The sequence below is a fragment of the Vombatus ursinus genome, unplaced genomic scaffold (genome assembly GCF_900497805.2).
Source record: "Vombatus ursinus unplaced genomic scaffold, bare-nosed wombat genome assembly UNPS02014781.1, whole genome shotgun sequence".
In the NCBI taxonomy this organism is placed as follows: Eukaryota; Metazoa; Chordata; class Mammalia; order Diprotodontia; family Vombatidae; genus Vombatus; species Vombatus ursinus.
Window position 1 is genome coordinate 33367197 of NW_020954559.1, and position 6273 is coordinate 33373469.

At 38.5% G+C, this 6273-nt stretch overlaps 1 pseudogene; it reads right to left on the reverse strand.

Annotated features, from left to right (window-relative positions):
* Positions 1–284: 284 nt before the first annotated feature.
* On the reverse strand, positions 285–1879 carry LOC114046181 (annotated as a pseudogene).
* Positions 1880–6273: the final 4394 nt, after the last annotated feature.

Below are 6273 nucleotides of genomic sequence, written 5' to 3' on the forward strand. Positions count from 1 at the left end.
TATTCATTTGTTCAAAAGCCTTCAGTGACTGGTTCTCCATTGTCAAATTAACTCCAGATTCTTTAACCTGACATTAGAGACCTACCATGACTTATCCACTATATTTCTTTCTTTTTTTTTTAAGAGCATCCTGTTTTATTTCAGGACGACACCTCCACCCCCTTCCCTCAGTCCCCTGCCTCCTCAAATTGGCAGCTCTACAAAGATCTTTTCCTAATCCCACACCCTTGGAACCAAGGCCTGTGCCAGGCCTTGAACTGCTTCTGTCAGCAGTGGGCTCAGAGTTACAACAGTTGGTGCCTCCTAGGCTGAGGCCAATACCAGGAACTGAAGTCCCCAGAGCCCCAACTGGTGCAGGGCTCTTTCCCTGCAGCTCATTTTGTGGCTTTGGAGGAGCCATATTTGCCACTCCCTGACTGTTAAGTCCAAGGCCCCACACTCTCCAATTTTGACTGGGCCATATTGGCCTTCACCTTGAGCAGCAAGGATGGGGAGGGGGTTCTCCTTCTCCACTCTTGTTTCTTTTGTTCTTCAACAATCTATCTACCTTTTCATATGGGTCTATAAAAACTGTGGCAAAATCAATTAGAATCTCCTCCTTGGTTTTACGGTCACTCTCCATGTTCTTCAAGGCTATGAGGGTGTCAAAGCCACCAGCAACTCTTCCAAAGATAGTGTGTTTCTTGTCCAGATAAGCACAAGATTGAAGAGTGATTTAAAAAAACAAAAACAAAAACAAACAAAAAGATTTGTTGCAGTTGGGCACAGAGTTGGCCATGCTGAGAATACCTTGGCCTGTGTGCTACAGGTTGGGCTGGAACTCATCTTTAAAGGGCTTCCTCCTGTAAGACTTCAGCTCTGTGCCCCACCCTGGATCACAAAGTTTTGAATTGACCTGTGGAAAATTGAGCCATCGTAGTAATTCTTTTTTTGCAGAGTTTCATGAAGTTTTCAAATGTTTTTGGAGTCATGTCACAGTGTAGTTCCAGGTTGAGGTCCCCCTTGATGGTGTGTAGATGGTTACAACCCTTTTTCTTCACAACCCTATACCAGAGGACATCATCATCAATGGCAGCTGCTTCATGGGCTGTTTTGGACACCATAGCTGTGAATGTGATGGAGGTACTGGCTTCCCAGTGGAATAATGAGCCACATTCAGCTTGTTTAGCTTCTTCTTCTCCAGAGCCCTCAACATTGTGGCCTGGATTTCATCCCCTTTAACATATTTGTAAAGTTCCTGCAGGGTCTCTCTAGTCTCACAATTGGCGCTTTTCAGATAATAAGTCAGATCCTGCCTGGCTTTCTCTTCCTCTGGGTCTAGGACTCTTAGATTGTTCTTAACATGATAAAAAGTTGACTGCATTAAACTTGTCTAGATTCATAAGATCCTGAAGAGTCAGTCACGAAAAGGGCTTTTCTGTCAGCAGATCTTTGTAATTCTTGTTTTTGATATCTGCTCCACTGTCTCATAAGCGTACATGTTGCCACTTGACTGGATTGCCACAATGAAGGTAATATGATGAATATAATGAATTGGTAAAGCCAGTGAATAGCACTAGATAATGGTGTTTACTTTCATTATTTTTTTTAAAGTTCAGTTTGGTCAGAGACTTGGCATCCTGCTTCTCGCCAAGGCTAGGGTTGGTCCCATATTTCTTTATCCAAGGCATGATATTCAGTACGTCAAAGACCACCCCGTTTGGGTGCACACCGGGCACTCAAACAGCTGCAGCTATAAGCTGCGGTGATCAAAAGATAAGCAACAAAAATTTGCTTGTGGGGGATCAAGCTTCTTACCACCATACAAGTGCATGTATTCAGCACATGTTACATACATATACGTATACATCTTATCCTTCTGGTGCTGCCACTTCCCCATGTTGGCAGTGGGAGTCAGGGCAAGGGTCTGCTCCAGGTCCAGTATCCCTCTGCCCTGAGGTCTGAATCACACTACTGCCTCTGCTGGCTGTGGAACTTTGTCCTTTTTCAGTATACTTCCCAGGGCCTCCTTAACTGGGAATAGGAAAAGTCACTCCTCATGTGCAAGTCTGTCCTGGATCTGTGACTTGGAACTGAGTACTAGGTGACAAAACTGCCCCTTGGCACCTGTCCCAGTCCTAGTTTCTTAGCATGGGTAATATCCTGGTATGAGGCTGGGACCTTTTCTTTCCCTGGTGTGCAACCTCTCCCTGGGTCCTGGAATTTGCTTCACCCAGCAGTGTGCTCCTGATAGACCTATCTCCATTATTCACAGACCTTTCTCTCTGTCTCTTTTGTTTGAAACTGAGTTTTGTAGAAAGGAACTTGCTATGTGGATTTCTTCTACCCCACCATCTTTTCTCTACTTCCTATATCTTTTCATTCTAGTCCAATTTTTTTTTTTTTACTACGGTATCGCAAGTATTATTAATCTCATTTCACAAGTGAATGAATTGATGTTCAGAAATGTTTACAGAGTTACTATTTGAAGGAAAATGTCCTGTCTCCAAGTCCAGGACTTTTTCCATTACATCATGTCATACTTATATTTCATTGCTAAGTGAGAGGCAGAGTGAACACATTCAGAGGGAGAGACTTGGAGTCAGAAAGATCTAGCCTTGTCACTGTGGGCAAGTCATTTAACTTCTTAGAAACTGTTCCTTATTTATAAAACAGAAATGATAATAATACCACTAATGCCTATTTCATAGGATTGTGAGGTTCAGATAAGAAAATTTATATGAAACACTCTGCAAACTTTAAAATGAGATCCACACATCATTTGTCTCTGAATTAGGGGATACCACTGGTCTTTTGAGAACTGAATGTCCGGCAAACGTAAATGGAGAGTTGTATGGTAGTGTAGAGTCAGGCTGTGATGCAGAGGAATTACACAGAGAATCAGAGTAAAAAATGTCATTAGAGAATATACACCCAGAGAAAAAGAAGGGGGATGCTTTTTTCAAATACTTATCAGTGCTGGGAGGGTCCTTCACAGTTTCCCACCTTTGTTCCTATAAATGTGTAAGCAGAAGAAGTCCTTATTACAATCATGCAGGAGAGAAGGGAAGCTAGAACCAGAATCTGACAGTACATATATCCATTTAAAATATAGCTAACGTTGCTTTAAGAATGACTGTGAGCAAATAAGTCATTTTTACCATTATAAATGCCCAAATTAGCTATAAAGGACATACGAAGAAAGATGCTATCTGCATCCAGAGAGAGAACTGATAAATAGAAGTATGTGTAGAATAACTTTACGTATATATACCTATTTGTGTCTAATGGTAGTCATTTCTGGGGTGGAGGGCAAGGAAAGACAAAAAAGGGGGGAAATTTATAAAATAACTTTATTATATATTTGAACGGAATAGCAAGTTGTACATAGTGGATTTGTGGCTTCAAGTGCAACCTTTTTTTTGGGGGGGTGCGTTTATACTGTGTTATGAAAATGCTTGTTTTATTCCATAAATTTTAAAAAAGAAATAAGAAAAAAGAAAAAAAAACAAGAAAAATATAGATAGCAATTAAAAACAGTAAATGATAAGTAAACAATGAATGTAAAATGATAAGTAAACAATGAAAAGTAAAACAGAATGGAAATGTATTTGGAATTGAGGAATGGTCTACAAATGAGTGAAACTTTGAGTTGAAGTGGTTTAGGAAGACCTTGATGCAGAGCTAGAATTTGAGTTAGACTTTGAAGAAAGATCTCAATAAGTAAAAAGTAGAAGTGAAAGCATTCCAGGCCAGGAAGAAAAGGTGTTCCACAACCAGTCTACAAGTGAATGCTGAGGTTCTTATACAGGTAACAATGACCCCAAATCTCCTACTTTATTGTTGTTGTGAATTAATTACAAAGAAGATTGTGGCTGTGTGGATTCACCTGAATGTGTGAAAGTATTTGTTCTATAACTAAAAAATATTGTTAACAGCTGAGAAACAAGAAAATTCATGAATCCACCCCCAAGTCCCATACCATCTTTTTGGAGCCATTGTAACTGGGTCAGGGAGGGCATTCTTATCTTTGTATGCATCAATTTCTGAAGATGAAGATGGAGGAGAAATAGAAAATAAAAGTTAAACCATTAGAGGAATTATGAACATGAAATATAATAAGCCACAAGATATGTAAGGGTCCAGCTCATTGGTTGGTGAGATGACAGCTATTTGGACCTATTGTGTGTCATCATCCTATAGCCTGATGACATTTCCATCACTTAAGGTACTTTCTTTACTCTTCAATAAGAAAATTCAAAGGGTGGCATTTCTACATTTTTATTCCATGAAGAGGATAAGCTACTGAATATAGCTTTCTACTTTACCCCTAACATCAATAAAAGTAAGGAAATCCAGAATACTATTTCATACAAAATAGAAACAGATTGGACCTATTTGAATCACTACACAATCACACTTGATATGCTCCTTTTTTTACTAATGTTTATGGTCTCTGACAATGGATGGCAGAAGTAAAAATGGAAGATTTACAATGGTATCATATTATAAAAGAAAGGAAACACGGTGTCATGGATACAGCCCTAGATTTAGGATCAGGAAGATGAGTTCAAATCCAGTCTTAGATACCTTTTATCTGTGTTATCTTCCTCCCATCTCCATCTTGTGAGTTTTGTGAGTTTTACTCTATCCATGTAAATTATTTCCAACTTTGTCAAATAGGAAGTTAATAGCAAACCCACAAAAGAAAACTTAAAATTTTTATTTCCCATTCCAAGCCCAGTCACTGCTAACTTCCTATTTTCTACACTACCTTTGGGGTTTTTTTTGTGTGTGTTTTTTTCCCCTTTGATTTGTCTTTGGGTTTCTTCATTCAATAGCTTTAATGGTTAGGTTACATATCACACTAAATGTATAATTAGATGCACATATGCTTAATAACTAATTACTTTGCTTTCATCTCTATTTCCTAGGGCAATATAGATAACCAGCACCAAGTAGGGGGTGGGGGAGATATTTTTGTCAAGCTTCATTGTGACTTGAAAGGCCCTTAGGCTACATGGAGATTAGAGTGTTAAATTAATTTTGTTCCATCAAACTATGTATAATTTAAAATTAAGACAAATATCCCCACCAAAAATAGTCCATATGTACATCTGAGTAACGGGAAAAAAAATGATTCAACAACTGCATTTCCTTCTTTCTGAAGTGTTTCCAATTAGTTAGAGTTCCCTTTGGGTTATGCAGGATATTTCTGTGATGCTGGGGAATGTTTCCCATAGATCCAAGCTGTCATATCAGGGTAGGAAAAACAAACAGAGAGAATTCAGTGTAATTGTCTATATGTTCTGGCCTGGGCTCAGTAGTCATTCACCAAATTCCATGGGTTCCTTAAGTCTAGCAGACATCAACCCCAGCAGTGCATGCTTTATTTCATTTCATATAATATAAGCAATGTGACATCCGCTCTGTGTGCACCAAATAGGATTGTTAACATTACTCCTGTTACCTTTATTTGTTATGATTAACAGTGAAGAACAAGAACTCAAGAGTTCATTGATCCTAAAGCTCCATAAAAATGAAAAGGGACACTTTTCACTACTTTTAGCTGTACCTTTCCAATTTGTTTGGTAATGGATACATCTTTTTGTGAATTTCTCATTGGAATGATTAGACAGAGGAGTTCAGTGGAAAATGCTCAAAGCAGGAGATTTTTCAATAGACCTCACTTGATTTTTCTGGGTCTTAGAGTATCTGAAATATGAGCAGGATTTTAGAAACTCTTATTTAAGCTACCATCTTCACTTGGGAAATTACACTATTATAAAAAAATAAGAGTAAATTTAGGGTTTTTGGGGGGGGGTTGATTTTGTTTTGTTCTGTTGAGAAAACAAACCTGAGAACACAGGAGAATGGCTAAAAGCATCACACTACTACAAAGTGCAATGGTGTGTGTCTAGAAAAAATGCAATGGAAATGTCTTTGTGTCTACAAATATCCAATAAGGCAAAGCCTTAAGCATGACACTGCCTTTTAACTTGTAAGGAAGGCTCCTATCACTGGATGGCCCACATCACTCAGTATAGTAGGAAAGAAAACAGAATAGGTCTGAGTGGTGAATTCATTCAATGTCTGCTGAAGCAGGACTCAGAATAATGTAAAGTGCTGTCTGAACATGACCTAAAGTTAAAATCCCTTCACTTAGTTCATAAAAAAAAATTCTGAAGGATAACTGAAATAATGAGATGGGTTCCACAAGTATCCAGAAAAATAAGGGGGAAAAAAAGTTTCAAGATAATATGTGTTACAGGAAATTAAAGAAAAAGGAAGATC